Below are 25,363 nucleotides of genomic sequence, written 5' to 3'. Positions count from 1 at the left end.
TCCAGATCAGTTGATTTGAATTTTTTTGGCTTTAAGAAATGACAATAACTTGCTTTATAAAAATGTGTTTCATAATTGAAGTCTAACCATATAGATAAAACCTTCCCTTCCCCTGAGTTCCTCTCATCTCCAAAATCCATCTCCTTTCCCCTCTTTTCCTGCTCCTCTTTTTCCTTCCTTTTTTCCCCTCTTCCAATACTCCTTCTCTGAGAGTTTCCTTCCTTTCTAATTTTTGTCAACCCGTCTAATGCCATTCCATTATTACAGGTCAAATTTTCTTAACAAGGGTAACCCACCCACCCCAAACTTAGCAAAGATCTTACATGTGACCCCTGATTGCTCCACCACACCCCAAATACATTACATCCAGTAATGGTTTTCTCTTGCCTTTGCTACTGGTTTGGAACTGGGAGCATGTGTGTCTGTGTGCTCGCTTCACTCACGTGCAGCACCTCTGCGCATGTGCAGAGCATCTGTGATGACATCTGGGCAGGTGGGTGGAGCCTCTCGCTGCCGCCGCTACCAGTTCACCTGAACTGGGGCGAACCGGCAGAATGCCATCTCTGATTACACCACCCACTACCAAACAGACAGGGTTTTCAGAATATGGTAAAACACAAATCACAACAATAAACTGGTGCTCTGGCCACTAGGTCTTTAAATAGTTGGGTTAATGTTGTGGTGAGGACACAACCAAAAGGATTGCCATAAATCCTGGGAATAAGATCCTACAGTTCAGGTGCAGAGTCCAGGTGAATATGACTGTTGTATGTCTCAGTGATAAAGAGTAAATGGTCTCTTGGGAATGAGGTAAAGAATTTGTAAGTTAAACATTAAATAGCCTTTCTTGTTAATTCTGGGACCAACTTGGAAATTCTGAAAAAGAATAAATATATTTTTAATCTGCTTCTGTTATATTCTCATAATATTTAATGCTTCTGGCAGAATGGATTGGATCCTGTATTTAGCTACTGCCATATATTATTTCCTCATATTCATGAGCTGTGGTCATTTGCTCTTCAAAATTATTATGTACACATTATCAAATAGATTGCAATTAGAAATCCATACTACAATTGACAAATGTTAGATATAGGAACCATCCCATTTTTGCTAATCATTTGACAGTTATGCTGTCAGTGAACAAGACTCATTTTGAAAGCAGCAGTTTATTCTCTACAATCCTTTCTTAACACAATTTTAGCCTGCAATTTAGATGATAGGAAAATTATAACCTTCATAAGCTATATCTTGTAATATAAATGTTACTCAATTAAGCCAGTAAGGGGAGACTCTAGAAAACACAATGCTTCCTCTCTTTATCATTGCCTTAAAATTCATTGGACCATAATGTGAAGGAAATGGGGTAAATAAGTGTATGCTAGCATAAATAACAAGAAATCCAAAAGTGACAGAAAAACATAAGAGGGAGCATACAGATTAGAGGATTTTAGAACAAGCTATCGTGGTATGTGTGGATGAGGGCACAAGCAAATGAATGATACAGTATAATCTGAAACATAAAATAGAAAGCTAGCTGCCCTAAGAGAAAACATCCATTGACTTAGTCTTTATTGCCCCTTTCAGCTGAATTCGTTTTATCTATGCAAGTTATCAGGACAGTGTGCCTGGTTACATAGCTTCATGTACTACAAGCACATACCTATGATGACATGATCACACTATCTCCTGTTCTAATAAAACTGTGAGAAGTTGTTAAAGCAAAGAAGGGGCCACCCAGTGTATAAAACCAATCAAGAATCCCAATACAACCATGCTGAAACTAGCTTAAGATGGCTTATACTGTGCTCAACTAAAAATGTTTCTTAAACATGAATGATAAGAAAAAATTTTCTGAAGAAGATTGGTGGGTAATGAGAGTATGCCCGTCCCAAGTATCTTAAACTAATTATTCTGATGTGACTGAGAAGCATTTCAGGGATACCGCCATGACCATGTCTATCTGCTGGACTAGGTTGGGCATGTAGGTAACTCTCAGGTAAGAGGCAAGTAAATAATGCTACGTTTTATTTAATGTTTCCTTGAACTGTCTCTTGTACTCTTCTAGAGCTGTCTTCATTAGAAATATTTGAAAAAACTTTGGTGGGATTAATGAAACAGGGAAATCCTCTCTGATTTCTAAATCTTTCATAATTTCATACTCCCCCAATCAGTTTTTATTATTTGTTGGACATGTGTGGGAAAATGCAGAAAGGTTGATTGATGATTGAATTGCAAAACAAATATGTGGAGCAAGACTGACTGGATTGAGAGGAAGGGGGAAACCAAGGTAGTTGTGGTTGAATAGAACTCATGAGAAAAGGAGAGGATATGCATGCATTTGCTAGAAGCAAGATGGTCTGCAAAGTAAGCACTACTCTTATCCAGGAATAACCAGAACTGGGAAAAGGTACTCTCAGCTATAGGGTTACATGAGTATTTCCTAAGAAGATGGAACAATAAGTATGTCTAGACTGTGTACCTGCTCCATATAAAGATGCAATCTTACCCAGGATTGTCAAAATCACGAATACTGAGGCAATCCATAGTACCTCCATATTATGGGGATTCAGTCTCAATCTATTTGTCATCTATTACTGAGGTAATAATACTGTTCAGTAAAATTATAATTATCCTGCCCCATACATCCCTCCAGCCGATTCGCTCACACAGAGAGGGACTCCTCCAGGTGCCGTCCACTAGGCTGTGCCAGCGGGCGACGCCTAGGGGAAGGGCCTTCTCTGTGATGGGCCCGACCCTCTGGAATGACCTTCCCCCCGACATTGGAATGACTATGGATCTCCGCTCCTTCCGTCAGAAACTTAAAATCCACCTATTCCAGCTAGCCGGCTTGGCCTAATAATTCCACCTATCCCACCTCAGTTCTATTTCTAAATTTTTAAGATTGGTTTTAAGGTCTGTTTTTTAATTTTTATAAATTGTACAGGGGTTGTTTAATTTGTTTTTTACCTATGTGTATGATTGTTTTGTATGTTTTAAATTTATTCCTGTACACCGCCCCAAGTCCCTCCGGGGAGAGGGGGCGGTCTAGAAATTTAATAAATTATTAATTATTATTATTATTTTGCCTGAATTTCTAGTTACTTTTGCTTATTTGTCCTTTTTCTTTTTTAAAAAAAATTTATCCCATCTTTTTACATCACGAGTAACTCAAGGCAACAAACATAACTAATACTTGTTCCTTCTCTTATTTTCCCCACAACACCATTCCTGTGAGGTGGGCTGGGCTGAGAGAGAATGACTGGCCCAAAGTCACCCAGATGGTTTTCATGCCTAATGTAGAACTAGAACTCACAGCACCTTAATTCTACACTAAACTAGTTCTTTATTCCTCTTGGTAAATTCTCCTTATATGCTAAACCTGAATCATCTGAAAGATGCTTTCCCAAAAGGCAACTAGACTTCCTTGGTTTTTTTCCTTGTGAACATTTTGCTTTTCATCCCAGAAGTTTCTTCCGTTCAAGAAATTATCTTTCAGGCCAGTTTTTATCAATACCATCAGATAGGCCAGACCAAAAAATCTACTCCACAGGAAGACTAGAATTATATTTTACTATATTGAGACAAACTATAATAACAAAATCTTGCAAGTCTGATTGTACTTTACTTCCCTTCCTTCTTATGCCCCAGTGAATCAGGGAAGTGTTTGTCTGCCCTTCCAAATATAACCTTGAATCTGAGGATTTCATCTTTCTTTGTCTAGGTAACACACTTTGCTTAGGTGTTGCATACTTCTGCCAAGGTCTTCTCCCTTACTTTTTACTGTCTTGCAGAAGATTATTTTAGACTTTGCTCACATTGTTACAATTTCACATAATCATCTTGGCATAACTGTTCCTCTCACTTGAAAGCATGCCACTACAAACAGACACTTGAGGGAAGTGAATTCACCAGTTCTATCCAAGCCTGTTTTACAAGAAGCTCTTCCTACATACTGTATCTTCAATTCTGCATTTGAACCCATTTGCACTCACTCCAATCCTACCTATTTATTTTTCTATTTTTGCAATTTGTTATACGTATATAGCAATTGACTAATAAATACATTCTGCTGCCACAAAACAGGATCATTTTTTTCCAGTGACAAATCCTTCAAGTATTTGAAAAGTTCTGTTTCATCCTTCCTCCTCTAGTTGGTCCTGGTAATTGACTGGCTAAGAAGTTGCATTAATAAAACACAACTCTCAATTTAAGATAGAATTGTCCTATTGACAATGAAACCTGAAAACAATATGCACTGTAATTTATTAAGAACGTTGAAAATAATATATGTCAAATGCTATATTCAAATGAATATTCAGAGGTAAAATGTAAAGATGCCCTTCAAGCAAAGCCAACTGGTAGTGATTGCAGCCATATAATTTTGTTTGGCAGTGTTATATACATTGTATGACACTGTCTCTTTGTACAATATTTTTTCAACTTCCTAGCTTAGTGAACAGCCCTGATATTCCCAGATAGTTCCCATCTTATATAAATGCTTTTATTATTACTCGTATTATAAATTAAATCACAGATACCAAACCTATGGACAATGGTTATACCAACAAGAGCCATGCATTCTTACTTAAAATCATAACATTAGCAGCAGTGAAGACTTTCAGAAAAGAATACGCTCTTAAACATATTTATCTTCATAGGCTTAATGTATTTGTTGATAAAGCTAAAGTAACTCCCCAGTGCAACAGATTCCAAGACTTAACTGACCCCCGTGCAACCCCATGCAAACAAAGTATGTTTATTAGCCTTTCATAAATATTTCATCTTTATATATGCATATAACTTTTGTACATGTCTGTATGCTCCTCCACAAAGACCCTTCATTTTGTCCCTTCTTTTCCTAAATGCATACTGAAATAAATATAACATTCAGACGTGGTCAGATATAATCTTTTATTCAATGTTCCTGCCTGTACTTGTCTTCCTAAGTATGGTGATAATGAGATGAGAACCTGACAATGACCTCCCATTTGCCCTCTTCAGCATAGTCTTAATCAGATCAACGGTGCAAACCAACCTCTCCTACATCTAAAACAGAAACTAAGGCTCTCTGGTGCAGCTTCCATAATCCATTAAAAATATTGCAGATTGATTAATAAATCAAAAGGGGGATAATTATTCCTATGTATTAAATTAAACTAAGTATTCTTTCATTAAAGAGAATAAGCATATTAACGACTGTATATTTAATTTTAAATATAAGCAAATTAATTCAAACCAAACTCAGTTTTGTCCTGGATCTGCTCCCAACCAACTACCCCACTTTTTTGGGAATGTACCTGCTGGTTTAGTTTAGTTTAGTTTATTAGACTTCTAGACCGCCCCCTCTCCCCGAAGGGACTCGGGGCGGTGTACAGGTACCAAATTAAAACCATACAATCAATAATAAATATAATTAAAATTGGATTAAATAGACCATTGTACAAGTTTATAAAAATTAAAAACTTAACCTTAAAACCAAACCGTAAAATTTAAAAATACAAACTGAGGTGGGAAAGCTGGAATTAGGCCAGGCCGGCTAGATGAAACAGGTGGGTTTTGAGCTTCTGGCGGAAGGAGCGGAGGTCCGTGGTCGTTCTAATGTCGGGGGGAAGGTCATTCCAGAGGGTCGGGCCCATCACAGAGAAGGCCCTTCCCCTGGGCGCCGCCCGCTGGCACAGCCTAGTGGACGGCACCCGGAGGAGTCCCTCTCTGTGTGAGCGAATCGGCCGAAGGGATGTGTGGGGCAGGATACGATCCCGCAAATAACTAGGTCATGTGCCATGGAGCGCTTTAAAGATGATAATCAACACCTTGAAACACCTTGGTATGACAACACCTTGGTATGACACACAAAGGCCAAGGGCCCTTGTAATACCAAAGAACATTACTAAAAGTCACCCTAGTAATTGCTCAGTTGCATTTCAGAGTACAAATGTTTAAGACTGTTATGTTAAGGCACTATAAATTATAATTTGAAAAACCCATTTTTAAAAATATTTCTGAAGTAATTATTTCTGCTAATAGCTGCTTTTCCAATTGTTGCTGTTTCATCTGTTCCTTTTGCCAATCTAGCATCTGATATAATGTTTTGTTTAAAATGAAAAGGGCACTTTTGTCTTTGGCATCCTTTACATTATATAATGCAGATCAGGCTCGTTTGCTTTTATCTTGGATGTCTTGATCTTCCTATAGATCAGGTCACCATAGCAATTTACAAGTAGCAGTTCATGTAAGTTATGCAGAGCAGCTGCTACAGCTGTATTTACACACCTGCTCTCACAATGTCAGTACACTGAAGAAAAATCTTGGTTGCTATCCTTAATGTTACCGCATGAGATAGAATCTTTTATGAAAATGCCCCAAAGCAGCATGGCAGGCAATTCCCACTATTCAAAGCTGGAGGGGGAGAAATGGACAAAAAGGCAAATGTTCCTAAGGAAGATCAACATAGGATGGACAAGAACAATCTGAAGCCTGCCATTCACCAAAGGTTATTCTATGAGCTTGGGAGGGGGGGAATGCTATCAAGCAACCACCACTTCACTGACTATGAACTCTAGGGATATAAAACCATGTGGTTATGATGAACTAGTTAGAGGGGTGGCCTAGCAAAAGCTAAGTTGCAGACACAAAAAGAGTTTTACTCACAAGCCTGTCCATTTCACCATATGAATTCACCATTTTTTAAAGTCTATATCCCAGTTCAATAAAAATAAAAACTAAGCAATTAATTGAAATATCTATTTACAAACATACACACACACACACACACACACACACACACACACACATACATACATTACTGCTGCAACTGTTATCATCACAGTGAGCACCAAAACTGTATTTACTATAGCTTTTGAAATCCGAACAGTGCCCAAAGCAGACACAACATAGCTCATCAATCCTGTTATGCTGCTTTGATTTAAGAGCCACCAGCTCCAAACAGAGAAGTGGGTGAAAGGAAGAGCTAGTTTGGTATAGTGGTTAGGGCAACAGGTTAGAAACCAGGAACCTGTGAATTCTAGTCCCATCTGAAGGCATGAAAGCCATGTAGATGACTTTGGGCAACTCACTCTCAGCCCAACTCATCTCACATTTGTTATTGTGGGGAAAATAGGAGAAGTAAGTTATGTTAGATATGTTCACTACCTTCAATTATTTGTAAAAATAACAAAGGCACGATATAAACAAACAAGTAAAAATAGACGACTTTCTTCTCTGCTGCCTACCCCTTTTGATGAAACAAGCAAAGAAACTCTGAGCCCAGGCCAACAGTTGGATCCTGATGTTTTGAGCCAGGCTGTGGGTTGGCATCGCCCTTGCTTCTAATGGCCATTCGGAACTAACCAGTGTTGCATTTGATTAGAAGTAGCTGCTCTTCAAAAGTATTTCTGGAGACAAGCAATCTGTGACCATGTTTTCAACCCTGGCTAAAGGCTTTAGCTTTTTCCATTTTTAACCCCCCCCCCCTGTTTCTTCCCTCCCAACCCCCAGACATGCTTTGACTGGTTGGGAGAAAATGTTTATGTGCCCACTCCCAGCAAGGCATATCACTCTGGTTGAGTAACACTAATTTATAAGGTTGGAATACTTTGATCTTTTAATACAAAGAACTGTTTATATTATTGCTTATTGATCTTTTAAAAAATTTCAAGCAAAGGGCTCATTATAACTACAATATTTCTATCCTCTCAAAGCATGTATATGTTAGATGTCAGAATTATAAAGTCACATCAATTACATGATTAATTTTTAGTAACTGGTCTTCTTCTAAGTTCTCTTGTATTCATTGCATTAAATTAGAACTAATGGCATTCCCCTAATTATGTCTTAAGCCTGCTTTAGCAATACCTTTTTTTCCTAGTAGATCCCCATATCAATACTTTTGTCTCATCTCCAGACAGGCTAAAACTGTCCTTAAGTGAGTCCCAAGATGCATACAGTTTGTTAGGTTCAATTATCCATCATTCTCGACTAGGATGTCTTGGTACCTTGGCCACCATGCAAATTATTTTAATATACTATACATGGACTGCCTTTGTAGCAGTGACGTGCAGTCAGGGGAGGCAGGGGAGGTGGAGCCTCACCACTCTCATCATGAAAATAAAAAAGAATTACTCCAGGAAGCCGTGAAAGTGGCTGGGAGAGGCGCGCGGCTTGGTTTAGCCTCCCTGAACATCTCAGCAGCAGCCCCAAGTGTGCCGATCTCGCCATTTTTTACATCGGGCGAGCCCAGGATCCTTGCAAGGGGAATGGGACGTGTGCAGGAGGCTCCTCAGCTCCAGCCTCAATCAGCGCAGCCGTGGTCCCCTTCATCTTGCCTCAGGAAGGAGGGGAATGGGACCACGTATGCAAGGGAAGGGGATCGCGGCTCTGCTAATCTGAGGCTGTGCGCTGAGGAGCCGCCTGCACACGTGGTCCCATTCCCCTTGCAAGGATCCCGGGCTCGCCCAATGCAAAAAATGCCTACGTACCGTGTTTCCCCGAAAATACAACCTGTCCCGCGCTCACTGACCTAGCGTTATCCCGAAAGTGCCAAGTTACAGGAGCCGGGGGTGGGGGGAGCGCTCACGTTGCTTGCTGCCTTCGGTATACCGCTAGGTTGGGGAGTGGCATTCTGTCCGGCCAGAGGGGAGAGTTGCCGGGCGGCTGCTCTCTTGTGAACTGGCTCCCGAAGAGCCGGGCACAGCCTCAGGGCCGAAGCAGCCATGAGGTAACTATGCTCACGAGCAGCCGCCCGGCAAATCCCCTCTCCAGCTGGGAAAAGCGCCATTCACTGACCTGAGCAGCCACCCGGCAAATCCCCTCTCCAGCCGGGAAAAGTGCCATTCACCAAGCCCTTGAGCAGCTCTCCCAGGCCACCGCCGCTGGCTGCTGCTGCCCACCACCGCCCGCCGCCGCCCGCCGCCGCCCGCCGCCGCCGCCCGCTGCCGCCCCCTCCGCTCCGTGCATAACTTCCAAACTCCAAAACTTCCAGCATCGCCCGCTCTAGGAGTGCTCTCTATGGTGGGCCGGCTGCTGGAAGACTCTGTCCGGAAAACTCTCTGTCCGGCAGCTGGCCCACCATAGAGAGCATTCCTAGAGCGGCCGATGCTGGAAGTTTTGGAGTTTGGAAGTTATGCGCGGAGCGGAGCGGGGCGGCGGCGGGCGGTGGCGGGCAGCAGCAGCCAGCAGCAGTGGCCTGGGAGAGCTGCGCAAGGGCTTGGTGAATGGCGCTTTTCCCGGCTGGAGAGGGGATTTACGGGGCGGCTGCTCAGGTCAGTGAATGGCGCTTTTCCCGGCTGGAGAGGGGATTTGCGGGGCGGCTGCTCAGGTCAGTGAATGGTGCTTTTCCCGGCTGGAGAGGGGATTTGCGGGGCGGCTGCTCAGGTCAGTGAATGGCGCTTTTCCCGGCTGGAGAGGGGATTTGCCGGGCGGCTGCTCATGAGCATAGTTACCTCATGGCTGCTTCGGCCCTGAGGCTGTGCCCGGCTCTTCGGGAGCCAGTTCACAAGAGAGCAGCCGCCCGGCAACTCTCCCCTCTGGCCGGACAGAATGCCACTCCCCAACCTAGCGGTATACCGAAGGCAGCAAGCAACGTGAGCGCTCCCCCCACCCCCGGCTCCTGTAACTTGGCGCTTTCGGGATAACGCTAGGTCAGTGAGCACGGGACAGGTTGTATTTTCGGGGAAACACGGTACCTAGGCATTTTTTGCATCGGGCGAGCCCGGGATCCTTGCAAGGGGAATGGGACCATGTGTGCAGGCGGCTCCTCAACACACGGCCTCAGATTAGCAGAGCCGCGATCCCCTTCCCCTGCACACGTGGTCCCATTCCCCTCCTTCCTGAGGCAAGATGAAGGGGACCGCGGCTGCTCTGATTGAGGCTGGAGCTGAAGAAACTTCTCCGTTTGGGCTGCGCCCCTGCGATCGGAGCAACCACGTGGTTTGATGACGTCACCAGCCTCACCAGTCATAAACGTCACCGCACGTCACTGCTTTGGAGACACTTCAAAGCTGCAGCTGCTTTAAAAGGAACCCCATCAGTGTAGAATTACTCTTATCCTGAAGTCCCTGCACTGGCTGCTGGCTGCCTTCAGAACTCAATTCAAAATACTGGACAGCACTTTTAAATCTCTTAATGGGACTGTCCCAGGATATAATAGGTATGATAGACTCTGCCCAGCTGATAGGAACATATAGGACCCATTCAGGATGTGCTCATTTCATGAGGCCTATGGGACATTTATAGCATGTATGGATAACAGGCCTTCTCAGTCAAGATCCTTACTCCTTAGAATACACATAACCAGATTTCAGATAATTTCAGAAGGTCTCCATAAACATAGTAGGTTTTTTTGTATACATTACATTACAATTGTTAATTGATAAGGTACTGGTAAATTGTTTCACATGTTAATTACATCTGCATAATCAGTTTGTCTCACCAGCTCTTTGATCTTCCAGCTAATGTTACAGTAGCAGATGTCACCTCCCTATGGGATTGTAGATAGACAGATACATGAAACAGGTACACTTGTTAGCTAGATGTAATTAATCAATCAAACAGAAACCCATACACTGGAGGGAGGGCACTTCTATGCTGCAAACATGTTATTTTGCTAAAGCACCAAGAGATGTTTTAAAACTAGAGAGGTTTTTTATTATAGGAAAAAAAAGTTTTCTTGCTTTGCCTCTCAAATCAGCAAAAAGTAAAGATGGAGGACTCTGTATGCTTTTGAGTTATTCAATACTTTTCATTACTGAAAAAAAAAATGCAAAGATCTTAGAACAGCTACATCTCACTTATTATTTCATGGCCATTCAAGAAAATGGCCAGTGTATATTTTCCTATTGGCAGATGACTTTGTTAGGAAAGGGAATCCACCAATTCTTGCCCTTCACATGCCTTGTTCACAATACTTAATGCCACCAGTGGTGGGTTGCAGGTGGTATGCCCCGGTACGGGCATACCAGAGCCTGCTGGAGCACCAGATACCGTTCTGGTACAGTGCTCCGGAGGGCCCACCCGCCCGTCCGAGCTCCTTACCTGTCTTTTAAGGCTTCCGCACTTCCGTGCACATGCATGGTGCATACAGCGCCTATGCAACGCTCTGCGGAGCAGCTGGAGTGTCGCAGAGGCCCAAGGAGGTGCTAAGATGCATGTGTGCATACTGTGCGCATCCATGTGGATGCCGCCAGGCCCAGAACCCACCACTGTATGTCACCACTACCACATATATCCCAGGATTTGTATTGTCAGTGAGACAGTAGCTTATATGTACTGTATATATGTATTGAGGCTTTTTTTTTCGAAGCTCAACCAACTCTGCAACTGTGACCAATTAGTTGTGTCACTTGACAAGTGGCTAATGCCACTTCTATCAGCCAACTATAATTGCAAAACTCTGCCCCACTGTACATGGGGAAATGGTTGGTAGCTGTTTTCCTGTAGGTAGGATTCCACAATTAGATTAGTAAATTTATGCCAGTTTTCTGCTCTTTCAATGAATGGTGGGACAACTCTTTAATGCAGCTGTCTGGCTGTACCCAGAAAAGGGTTATGAGCTTCTGATGTCCGGACAATCAGCTCAACAGACATTGTAGTCCCAACATGTCTAAATTGGGGAAGGCTTGTTTGCTATATATTACATGAAAACAACCACAAAAGTAAATGCATTGGGGGTGGGGGGGTGTTTGTCATTTAAAAAAATATATGGCAGATTTCAAAGCTGATTTAAAACAAATTGAAGTTTCATCTTTCATATCAGTTCAAGGGGGGATTTGGAGCCGTTAGCAGATGGAGAAGCCACAATGTCATATTACATTCACAGCGTGAATTCCTGTGCTCTGGAAAAAGAGCAGCAGGGCTGGTGAGAGAAGAAGCCCTTTTACTTCTTTGAAGGATTTCTCTGGCATGAAGTCTGAATATGTCCCTTGCTTAGAAGTAAGCACAGTGAGGCTATCTCAGATCCATACAAAGCATCAATTTGCACAAGATATCATTTATATTCATTCAAAACAACCTGGAATTATTGGGTAAACATGCTTCACTAGCTAGCAAAATGTTGGACATTTAATTTAAATGTTATTTTTATTCATTCCTTTGAAATTGTTCATCAGCTTTGAAGACATGACTAGAACCATTAAAAACAGCACCCCTACTGAACTCCCCCCTTCTGAATGCATCGACTAAAGGACAAAAGGATGGCTCAGTATCCCTCATTTACTTCTAAACTGCCTTTCGAAAACCTCACGGATTTTTACAGCAATCAGCAACTAAGATGTTCAATTAAACATACACACCAAATACCATAAGAGAATAGAATTCCTGGTCACCAGCATTGACTAGGAAATACGTCGATTGTCTCCCTTATAAACATAATCCGTTTTATCAATCCATGGCAGAAAAATAAGATAATCGTGGGGAATTCTCACATAGCTGAAAAAGCTGAATTTTCTGCAGGGCTGGTGCAACATATTTTGCTACAAATGGCTCCTACAAATAGAATAACCGGGTTTGAAGAGATCTTGAAGATGTTCTAGTCCAAACTCCTGCTCAAACAGGAGAACCTATGTCATTCTGAAGAAATGGCTGTCCAACCTCTTCTTGGAAACCTCCAGTGATGGAGCACCCACAACTTCTGGAGGCAAAGCCATTCCACTGATTAATTGCTATCAGTCCTTCTCTTTGCAAGACTAAACGTATCTAGTTCCCTTAATTGTTCGTTGTATGGTTTCGCCACCAGATCCCTTCTCCTCTTTCTCTGCACTTAATGGTATCTGAAATGGGTGTCAATGATACTAAAAAAGCCAGGCTTCACTGGGCTATGAAAATCCTGGCCCTTTTTAAATCTCTGTGCCATTTATAACACATATTAAAAGGGGAGGGCTTCAATTGACAGGACAAACATATCATTTTAACATTATTGACACCCTCTCCAGATGTGTGGAAGAACTTATAAAGCCACTATTATATCGGCCTACAACAGAAAGGAAAAACTCTGTACTCATGCTTCTATAAGAAGAGCAGAATGTCAACATCTTTATATAAGGCTTAGTCTATAGTGCTCTCCTTATCTTTCTTAGCTTTCTCTGAATCCCCTAATATTGCATAAAATGGAAAAAGTATTTGAGGTAGGGCCTACTCAAGGCAGGCAGAGAATGGAATTATTATTTCTGCACTTTAACTTTAGTAAAGATTCAAAACCAGTTAAGAAGCACATATAGATAGTAAAAAGAAGAGAGTGGTCACCAAGGTGAAGTACACATGAAATAGCCCCAAATTAGAGAAATTGTATCAGATGCTAAACTTTGGAATGAGCCGAGCTTTGTGAAGGACGCTAAGAAGCAGGTGGAAATCTCAGGTATCGTCAAAATAAAAAGAAAAGGATACATATATCAGATGCTTTATAAAAATGATGTAACACTGATGAGAAAGAAAAGCCATAGCTAATTAATTCTGTTTCATCTCTGCCTCTTCCAAGAAAAGGGTATGTGTTTCCACAAGGCAGGTCATGGAATATTTGTGCAACATCCAGAAGGGGCAATGGAGGATCTATAGTAAATAGGCCACAAATAAATTTAACTAACATTGCTGCAGACCACTGGGACTATATTGCTACCTGAGAAAATTCTAAGATTGAATTAAATTAGATAATCTTGCATTATGTTCACAACTACCGATTATACACCATTAGTTTCAAGTACTTTAATCTCAAGACCAAAAGAAACACAGTTGGAAGGAACAGAAGAAATTAGGAGCTACTTCTAGATAAGATCTTCCAGAAAGAGAATTCAGCAAGATAAACTTGGCAATACACCAAAAGGGATCTTTCATGGACTTGGAAATCCCATCAAGAACACATTATCCGAATGGCTTCAAAATCCTCAATGGCTATTAAGGGATGGGGTGTTACACTAAACAAGAGGAACTAATATTGGTAACCCTAAACTTGTTTAAAGCTAAAATGCTTATTCAAAGTGTGTATAGAGGTTTTGGACTTTATTCACTGATCCCATACAAACAAAAATGTTGAAGTCCATATTTATATCCCCAAGGAATGTCTCCGTTCCGAATACCCAAGATCAAGACAGGAATGCCCCAAATAGGGGCAAGGTCAAGGTCCTCCTGAATAAATCTTCTTCCCCAATCGCCTGGTCCTGCTATTTCTGATGTATGGCTCCCTCTCCCCATGGAGATAATCACAACTAAGAGTCTCTGTGTTTGTCATAGGTTTACTATTGTTCTCCAGTTTTGACCTTACCAGGAAGGCGGTCCTCCAAAGACTGAATTACGCTGAATACCAAATCTAAGTCAGCACCCTAGAATAGCAAAACCTTGGTAGGTAAAGGGACTTGATAATCTGCAAGTGACTTGCTCACACTAACTTTCCTCAGGTTGAAGAAGGACTTTTTTAGGAGGAGGCACTAATGCTACTATCAGTATTATACAGAGCATGTTTACCAAAACTCCACTGTGGATGCAACTGACTCAGGGGAAATAGAAAGTGTCCAGTTTGTGATGCTTCGTTGCAAGGATTATATGCTGTATTGCCCTTGCTGCAACACCTCCCAAAACCACAAAGGAATACTGTCTGATTTTCTTCTTTCAGTCTGCAACCATGCAGTAGCCAAAATTTATTTGGCTGCAATTAAAACACAGCAACAATTCATATAAAAAGGATACATTTTCCAACCTGAATCTATTTTATTAACTAATGTATTCACTTTGTTTTATTCCCTTTGATATTACTGATTTTGACCATAATAATAAAAGGCAATTTTATTAGAGCTAGAGTGACAGAAGATGAGATTTCTCGGCAGTTTTGGTAATACACAAATGAAACAGTGTATTGATGTCATAATAGATTATATAAAGTTTTATTTCTTCAGAACGTATCTTAAAATTTGGATTTATGAACTTTTTCCCCACTGCCTTTGCTGAGCTACTATTCTTCCTATTCTATAAATGAAAACTAAGACTACAGTATATTGTGTTCATAAACTAAAACCATCATAATAAAATATTACATAATTATTAGGAGTTCCAATTCATAGTAGAGTGGAATTTACACACAGTATAACAAAGCCTGGCAACATTTAAGGATAGAGAATTGCCTTTGTTATCTAGTTAGTGATGCAAATAAAATAAATCAGAATGCCTGGGGAATGTAGAGAGGGAAGGGGAGATCAACTGCAGGCAGTGCCTTATGGAACTGGCAGTGGTTTGCATTGCTCCTCATCACAGGGGCACCATCATGTAGCAAAGGGGATTTTCCTCTATTTTCCCTTGCAGCACTGCTGTGGGGAGAGCATTGGAAGGAGCCAGGGATAAAGCATTAAGCTCTTCTGGATTTTGAAACAGAGATCTTGTCCGGATAACACCTATTTGTATTGTATTGTTATCCCATAATCATCAAGTTCCCAGCAGACCAATGTTTTCATCAATATCCTAAACTGTACTGTATTTCTATTTCGGAGATCAAGCAGGACATTGTCAGAATTAATTACAGTCAAGCATTACTGTATTCTTAAAAGATTACGAACACTGTCCAGTTTAATATTGATTTTCTTATTAACGAACTTAGATACAAACAGTTAATGGGTGGATAGTCCTTTTCTGTACATAATTTCTAATTAACTTTACTTAATTGCACAGGCTGTAGTCATCTGCTAAAGAATACATAATCTTCTACAGCAGCAAAATATTGCAGCCTGGGTGGTGCCTGATCAACAAATGAATAATTATGATGCAACTTACTACATTGTTATTGCACTGAATGCATTGCTCTTTATCAGAACATGAGAACATAAAGGAGTTATATTGATTTATACCCCAATAATACTGAGTCTAGAATTTTGTTACCACATCAACTAACCCCCCTCTCCCTACAAGTTCACATGGAAAGATGTGCATGTTGTTTGTTCACCATTATATCCCTTTTGTGAAAGTAAGATTCAATAATATAAGGAGTTGTTTCTGCCAGAAAGATGGAAGGGGGTTATAACTCTATAATCAGGGAATTGAATGTATGGCTGGATATAGAAGGAATATGATTCCAATGAATATCCTCTTTGAGTAATATACAAATGGAGCGATGTATTGAAATTTGGATGCCCAATGTATAGATTTGTTTTTGAGTGGAAAAAGAAGATACTTTCTCCCTCCAAGATTTGTCCTAATAGAGATCTGAACTGAACCCCGAGGATAAGATTCAAAATGAAAGGAGGTCTAATTTCTTTAAATAAGGTTCATTAATTTCTGCAACCAGGCAAAGTATTCATTTAAGCTTATAGAAGATACTACCTCAATAGAAAAAAATGAATAATGTTACCATTATTGTTTTTGACAGTAAGGAAGACAACGATTTTAAAGATAGCAAATACCAGATTTCTACATTCCAAGTGAGTATCCTCCTTTTTCAATTGCCTTCCTTGACCTGATATCTTTCTTTGGACATGCTGTTTGGAGATGTAATCTCATCATATCTGAGGAAACCCAATTGAAAAAGACCCTTATAAATTAAGTCTGACAATCCCACAAACTGATTACAACTAGTTTTTCTTCAGCAAACTAACCTGGTTGAATTCTCTAATATTTTTTTTAGTAGTAAGAAGAGCCATAATATCCATAGAGGAACTTATCTGTTGAGAATCAGCATAGAATCACATCTTACGATACAGTGACTTGTTTCAAAAGGGAATGGGAACATTTGTAAAAGAGAAAAGGGGCGGGAGAGGAAATTGATCTATATATATAGATTGCGTGTGTATGATATCACACATACACACACACACGAAACAGAACTTCTAATTTAAGGTTCAAAGTACTTTATTAATCTTCATTTTATGTGTTTATTTGTTAGATCTATCTGTCTGTCTGTCTATCTTTTTCTGCGCTGGCTTCTGTAGTGCCACAAATTAGAATTTGTTGCTTGAAATATTGGCCAAAACTAATTTTGTAAGGTGCAGATTAATACTTATAAGTAAGTTTACCTCCACCTGGGAAATAAAGTGTCACCTCAGATTTTTTCTACTGAATCCTCTCAACTCAGTCTGCACTAATACTTAGGCCAGAAAAAGCCATGGAGAAGTCAAACAGAGATTTGGATTGCAGGATCCAAAGTTTCAAACCATTATTGTGAGGGCATCTATAACAGACTTTTCTTTGTGCCAACTTTCTCTCAACTATTCTTCTATTCTATGTAGAAGGGCATTTTTATTAGCAAGGCTGAATATCTTTGAGTATGTTGAAGACAGTGGTGGGATTCAATTTTTTTTACTACCGGTTCTGTGGGTGTTGCTTGATGGGTGTGTCATGGCTTGTTGGACACGGCTTAGTGGGTGTGTCAGGGGAAGGATATTGTAAAATCTCCATTCCCTCCCCACTCCAGGGGAAGGATACTGCAAAATCCCCATCTCCTCCTGATCAGCTGGGACTTGAGAGGCAGAGAATAGATGGGGGTGGGGCCAGTCAAAGATGGTATTTACCGGTTCTCCAAACTACTTAAAATTTCCACTATTGGTTCTCCAAAACTGGTCAGAACCTATTGACTACCACCTCTGGTTGAAGAGAAGGTTCAGTAATATCCCATACTTGGGGTGCCTTTGTCCATATTTGGATGAAGTCATCAGAATAGTCTCACAATGCCTTGCCATGCTGCTCCTTATGTCATAATTGCTGATTTAAAACTACCCAGAAATGCACAGGTTGGCTTGAAATACAGCTGTACCTATTCTCTTTGCTAGCAGATTAATCTGTCAAAATATCTTTGATGGTTGCTAAATTCTATTTAATTTCAACTGGATTATATTTAAGGTTATATTGCCTGAATAATTATGCCTTGTGTTATTTAATCTTTGTCTTACAATACAATACAATACAATAGTAGAGTTGGAAGGGACCTTGGAGGTCTTCTAGTCCAACCCCCTGCCTAGGCAGGAAACCCTATACCGTTTCAGACAAATAGCTATGCAACATCTTCTTAAAGACTTCCAGTGTTGGGGCATTCACAACTTCTGGAGGCAAGCTGTTCCACTGATTAATTGTTCTCACTGTCAGGAAATTTCTCCTCAGTTCTAAGTTGCTTCTCTCCTTGATTAGTTTCCACCCATTGCTTCTTGTTCTACCCTCAGGTGCTTTGGAGAATAGTTTGACTCCCTCTTCTTTGTGGCAACCTCTGAGATATTGGAACAATGCTATCATGTCTCCCCTAGTCCTTCTTTCTCTTAAGCTAAACATACCCAGTTCCTACAACCGTTCTTCATATGTTTTAGTCTCCAGTCCCCTAATCATCTTTGTTGCTCTTCTCTGCACTCTTTCTAGAGTCTCCACATCTTTTTTACATCGTGGCGACCAGAACTGAATGCAGTATTCCAAGTGTGGCCTTACCAAGGCATTATAAAGTGGTATTAACACTTCACGTGATCTTGATTCTATCCCTCTGTTGATGCAGCCTAGAACTGTGTTGGCTTTTTTGGCAGCTGCTGCACACTGCTGGCTCATATTTAAATGGTTGTCCACTAGGACTCCAAGATCCCTTTCACAGTTACTACTACTGAGCAAGGTATCACCTATACTGTACCTGTGCATTCCGTTTTTCTTGCCTAAATGTAGAACCTTACTCTTTTCACCATTGAATTTCATTTTATTAGATAGTGCCCAATGTTCAAGTTTGTCAAGATCCTTCTGTATTTTAAGCCTGTCTTCTGGAGTGTTGGCTATTCCTGCCAACTTGGTATCATCTGCAAATTTGATGAGTTCCCCATTTATTCCCTCATCCAAATCATTGATGAAGATGTTGAAGAGTACTGGGCCTAAAACAGAGCCTTGGGGTACTCCACTGCATACTTCCCTCCATGTAGATGCAGTTCCATTGAGAACTACACGTTGAGTGCGGTTGGTCAGCCAGTTACGAATCCATCTGGTGGTGATGCTGTCTAACCCACATGCTTCTACTTTATCTAGTAGTAGGTTATGGTCTACCTTATCAAAAGCCTTACTGAAGTCCAAGTAAACTATATCAACGGCATTCCTCTGGTCCACTAATTTTGTCACATTATCAAAGAATGCAATAAGATTAGTCTGGCATGATCTGTTTTTGACAAATCCATGTTGGCTTTTGGCTATTACTTTGTTTGCTTCTAGGTGTTCGCAAATTCGTTGCTTGATTATTTTTTCCAGAATCTTTCCTGGTATTGAGGTTAGGCTGATAGGTCTGTAGTTTCCTGGATCTAATTTTTTCCCTTTTTTGAAGATGGGAACCACATCAGCTCTTTTCCAGTCCTCTGGTAGTTCCCCGGTGTTCCAGGATCTCTGAAAGATATAATTCAGTGGTTCTGAGATCTCGTCTGCTAGTTCCTTCAGAACTCTGGGGTGTAATCCATCCGGTCCTGGTGATTTGAACTCGTCTAGGGTAGACAGGTGCTCACTTACCATTTTCTTCCCTATTTCAATTTGTGTTCCTAATTTTGTGGTGCTGCTTTTGATAGGTTGGACTGTTTTATCCCTTTGTGTAAAGACAGATGCAAAACATGAGTTAAATAGTTCTGCTTTCTCCCTGTTGCTTGTCACCTTCTTGCCACTTTCTCCTAGCAATGGACCAATTGTTTCCTTAACTTTTTTCTTGTTTTTAACATGTTGGAAGAAGCTTTTTTTGTTAATTTTTACTTTTGTGGCAAGCCTTTCTTCATTGTGAGCCTTAGCTTTCCTCACTTCATCTTTACAGGCTCGGGCTATTTGCTGATATTCTGTCTTAGTTATGTCCCCCTCCTTCCACTTTTTATACTTACTTTTTTTGTCTTTCAGTTTGTCAGATAGTTGTTTATGCAGCCATGCTGGTTTCTTTTGGGAGCTGTTATTTTTCTTCTTCATTGGTATTGTGTTAGACTGGGCTTTTGTAATCTCATTTTTCAAAATTTCCCAAGCTTCTTGAGTTGTTTTCCCCTCGAGGATTCTCATCCATGGAATTTTTCCCAAGCTCTCTCTAAGTTTATTGAAATTAGCTTTCTTAAAGTCCAAGACTCTAGTTTGACTTTGTTCTACTACTTGTGTTTGGATAATGTTGAATTCCAATATTGCATGGTCACTTGCCCCCAGGGTTCCTATGGCTTCAACACCTTCTATCATTTCCTCTCTGTTAGTGAGAATTAAGTCCAGTATGGCTGATCCCCTTGTTTCCTTCTCTACTTTTTGGAAAACAAAGTTGTCTGCTAGGTTTGTTAGGAACCTGTTGGATCTTCCACTTGGTGCAGAGTTTGTTTCCCAGTTGATGTCAGGGTAGTTAAAATCTCCCATTACTATTGTGGTGTGCTTCCTACATACCTTAGTTAGCTGACTAGCAAAAAGTTCATCTTCTTCCTCTGCTTGGTTGGGTGGCCTGTAGTATAAACCTATGGCAATGTCATTTCCCCCACAACCTTTAATATTGACCCAAATGCATTCAAGATAGTTCTCATTATTGTTGTGCTCTATTTCTGTAGAGACGTAGTTATTTCTTATATATAATGCAACTCCACCTCCTCTTTTATTTGGTCTATTTCTTTTAAATAATTTAAATCCTTCTAGCTGTATGTTCCATTTGTCAGTTTCATCCCACCAAGTTTCTGTAATGGCAATAATATCATATCTGCCCTCTTTTACTTGAATTTCTAATTCTCCCTGTTTATTCCTCATACTCTGTGCATTGGTATATAGACATTTGAGTCCATTTTGATTGACCTTGTGTTTACTGTCTACATAACCTGTGTTATGCCTGACTGCCCCTATTTTCTTGCCACTTGTGTGATTCATGCACATGGTATGGCAATCACTATTACATGCTTGGTTTTGCTTGACAGCAGGAGTGATAATCTTACCCACACACACATCTATGTTACATGCATTTATAACCCTATGAATTTTAGTTTTCTGGGGACAGAGATGTTCTGTATCTATTAATTCTCTGTCCCCGCTCATCAGTTTAAATGTTTATCAAGAAAATCTGTGAATTTAATGCCAAGTAACTCAGTCCCTTTCTTGGATGGGTGCAACCCATCTCTTTTGTACAGTTTTTCATTGGACCAATTACAGGCTTCATGACTAATAAAACCAAAGCCTTCCCTTTTACACCACTCCTTTAGCCAAACATTAAACTCTGCTACACGCTGGCCCTTCCCTTTTTGTTCCTTATATACAGAAATCTTTAATTTCTGTTTTTCTGATGTGGTAATTCCTTATCTTGTTTTCTTTAGAGTCTTTGGCTATAAGTCAAAATTAGTTTAAACTTTTTATCCAGGATATCAAACCAGCTATTTTCTTTCCCTCACAATAATTCAGTTTTAGGCTGTGCTGATAAGTAATAACCAGCCCAATTTCAGTCCTGGTCAAACATAATAATCAGCAGACTACACTGGGTGTCAAGAAATAATTATTAGCCTATTCTTCTTTCCTATCTCCTCCATGATTCGTATTTTTCCTTTTTAACTATCCCATCTTGTTACTATTAATTCCATTTCTGAGTTACACATATATTTTTAAAGCTGGATTCTACAAAATCCCGATTAACAATTTTCCCAATTTTGTGGGTGTGCATGCATATAGGCATGCATGTAGGCATAAGCACCTGATAACCTCAGTAATTTAAGAAGCTCAATGACTATTTTTACAAATTTCAAATCTGTCCTAAGAACACAAACCACTATTTAGCTATTCATCAACCAGAGTTGAAGGACTGAAAAGAGATGGAGAAAACACCAAGACAAAATGCTAAAAATCAGTCCGAGCAAAGATCAACTTGCCTTGTGGGGAATTTTTCCCTCTGCAGGAATACTGTAATGCCAGAGGGCAACAACGACAAAAATTAAAACCACTCCCTTAACAACTACATAGCAAATATCTTGAGCCTAATGGTGTAGCACTTTCTCCCCCTGGTGGATAAAACATACAAAATGTCATGTTTGCTCCATAATTTGTAGATTCAAGTCTGTAAACTTGCTGAGCTTTCTGATAAATTATATTCTGCTGTCACCTGCCATGCATTAATTTGCTTTGTAAACATATTTTAAATCAAGAGAAGGCAACCTAGTGCCTTTGAGATATTCCAGAGGTTAACTTACGGCTGGAGTGAGGCCTGAGTTTATGGGAAAGGCATAAAGTAGCTTGAGTGAAGGCTTGGACATTTTCTGTAAAATGCATCTCATAGGTGTTGTTGATGGGCCTAAAAGAGTATTTGCCTACAAGCTTGGTTCTTTGGGGGCAAAGCAGGTATTATTTGGAATGTGTATATAAGAAAAAGTTTATAGGTTGTTTGGAATAAAGATAAAACAGAGTGGAGAATAAATGCAACTCTGCAACAATAATCTAACATCATAAATGCTATGAAGTACTGAGTAAAAGATATTGACTTACAGATATAACTTCCTCTCTTCCACTTTTCTATTGGTGGCATTACTGTTACATGCTGGATTTAGGAACAAGAGCCCTGGTGGTGCAGTGGTTAGAAAGCAGTATCACAGGCTGACTGCATTCCACTGCCAGGAGTTCAATCCTGACCAGCTCAAGGTTGTCAGCCTTCCATTCTTCCGAGGTCGGTAAAATGAGGACCCAGATTGTTGGGGGAAATATACTGACTCTGTAAGCTATAAAGCACTATGAAGTGGAATATAATTCTAAATACTAAGTGTTATTGCTATTTAATTCATCAAGGAAGGAAGGAAAAGAAAGAAGACAACTTCAAGAGTTAGCCTTGTTCAAAGATCTCCAGAAGGGCCATATTTTGTTACAATATTAAAAATAAGAAAAGATTATGGAATTCCTCTATTTTGATATTATTACAGGTTCCATCCATTGCATATACTTACAGATCTTAAGGTCTGTTGGGGACGTACAGTATTTTTCTGTTGTGAAATGGAAAATTCAAATGGAGGTTAAGAGTCTTCAAATATTTAAGGAATTGAAATAAAAATTGGTTACTTGAATTTAAGATAATAAGAATCCAGATCGACTTCTACCATACAAGCAGTGAAAACAAAAGTCTGGATGCCCCATTTAGGATCAGTTACATGGTGCCTGATATATTAGGAGTAAATTCATCCCCAATCTTTGAATTTATACTTTATGAAAACCATCCAATGGTGATACAAAAAAAGATGCCAAGACCCTAGAAAGTGTGCAGAGAAGAACATCAAAGATGATAAGGGGTCTGGAGGTAAAGCATATGATGAATAGTTACAGGAACTATGTCTATGCCTACCAAAGAGAAGGATGGGGTGTGTGTGACATAATAGTTGCCTTTTAGTACTTGAAGGGCTGTCACACAGGTTGCACATGGCACACGGAGCCATTTCTGAGGGCATGTGAGGCGTTGCCCTATCAGCATGCGTGCACTGGCCAGCTGATTTTCGGCCTTGAATTTCAGCCATTTTTCGCCCTCCTGAGGCTTCCCTGAGAGAGGGAGAAAAACAGCCCAATGGGCAACCCAGAAATCCGTTCCCAAATGTCCGGTTTGCATGTTGGGCCATTTTTCGCCCTCCCCAGGTTTCAGTAGGCTTCCCTAAAGCCTGGGTAGGGCGAAAAATGGCACAACAGGGCCCACTGGAATTTTGGGAATGAACTTCTGGGTTGCCCATTGGGCCGTTTTTCTCCCTCTGGAGGCTTCAGGAGCTTCCCTGAAGCCTTCAGAGGGCAAAAAACAGCCTAACACACACACCGGAAGTCTGGAGGCTTCAGTGAGGCCTGCGTGCATGCGCGGAAGGGGTGGGGGGCTGTGCGCACATGCGCAGGGAGAGGGCATTGCATTATGGGTGTAGGCACGCAATCCCCCATGCTTCCTGCGCTTTTGGCACCCCAAAAGGTTAGCCATCACTGATCTAGAGATCTAAATTAAGTTTCACTGTATTCCATTGCAGCATCAGCAGGCCAATACTGACACCTGGTGGCTAACGTATGTAATATGGATGCAATAAAATATATAATGGAAGAAAACCTAATAAAAGAATAAACTGAAAGTAAAGACTTTGATTCTCTGAAAAAGGTAATATTGCTGGGAAAGGAAGAAGGAATGAGAAAAACAGGAGAATCAGGAGCAAGGTGGATGGACTCACAATTGCAATAAATGTACTGTTGGGAGACCTGAAATCAGGTTAGGTTAGGAAAACAAGTTTTTGTAGAGAAACAGGCAACAAATAGTCAAAATAGGGAGAGCTCTATCAAACCCTGCACCAGTTAATAGCAGTGTCCCCCAAGGCAGTGTCTTAGGACACACTCTCTTTCTGCTTTACATAAATGACCTTTGCAATCATCTCAAAAGCAGCTGGATCCTCTTCGCTGATGAAGTAAAATTATTCAACACCACTGACAATTCTGTGTCTTCAAAATGACCTTGACTATGTGTCTGATTAATCAAACAATTGGCAACTCCAAATCTCAACAAATGCTCTGTCTTACACACTGGCAAAAAAAAATCAGAACACCAAATACAAGCTAGGCGGATGTAACCTCATAGACGACTCCCACTCTGTCAAGGATCTTGGAGTATTCATATCAAATGATCTAAGCACTAGAGATTACTGTAACAGCATTGCCAAAAAGGCATTAAGAGTTGTTAACCTAATCTTGTGAAGCTTCTTCTCCAATAATATTGTACTGCAAACTAGGGCATACAAAACCTTTGCTAGACCAATTCTCGAATGCAACTCATCTGTCTAGTATCCTCACTTATATTGGACATTAACACAATTGAGCAAGTCCAGAGGTATTTCATGAGAAGAGTACTCTGCTCCTCTGCTCGCAACAGAATGCCTTATGCCACCGGGCTTCAAATTTTGGGCTTGGACAACCTAGAACTACACCGCCTTTGGTCTGACCTAAGCATAGTACACAAAATTATCTGCTACAATGTCCTACCTGTCAATGACTACTTCAGCTTCAACTGCAATAATACACAAGCACACAATAGATACAAACTCAAGGTAAACTACTCGAAACTCGATTGCAGAAAATATGACTTCAGCAACAGAGTGGTCAATGCCTGGAATGCACTGTTGTTACATCTTCAAAACCCCATAACTTTAACCTTAAACTGTCTACTGTTGACCTCACCCAGTAGTGGGATTCAAATAATTTAATAACCGGTTCTCTGCCCTAATGATTTCTTCCAACAACCAGTTCACCAAACTGCTCGGTAATTTAACAACTGATTCTCTTGAAGTGGTGCGAACTGGCTGAATCCCACCACTGACCTTACCCCATTCCTAAGAGGTCAGTAGGGACATGCATAAGAACACCAGTGGGCCTAAGATCCCTGTCCTACTGTCCCCATTTATTTGTACCCATTTCCTGTGTTCTTATTCATGTTTATTCTTATTCCTGTTATCTTGTACATGAGTGACAAACTAACTAA

Source organism: Natrix helvetica, assembly GCF_964273705.1.
Source record: "Natrix helvetica genome assembly, chromosome: 4".
NCBI lineage: Eukaryota > Metazoa > Chordata > Lepidosauria > Squamata > Natricidae > Natrix > Natrix helvetica.
The sequence above is the reverse complement of the archived record's forward strand: the minus strand, read 5'-3'. Positions refer to the sequence as shown.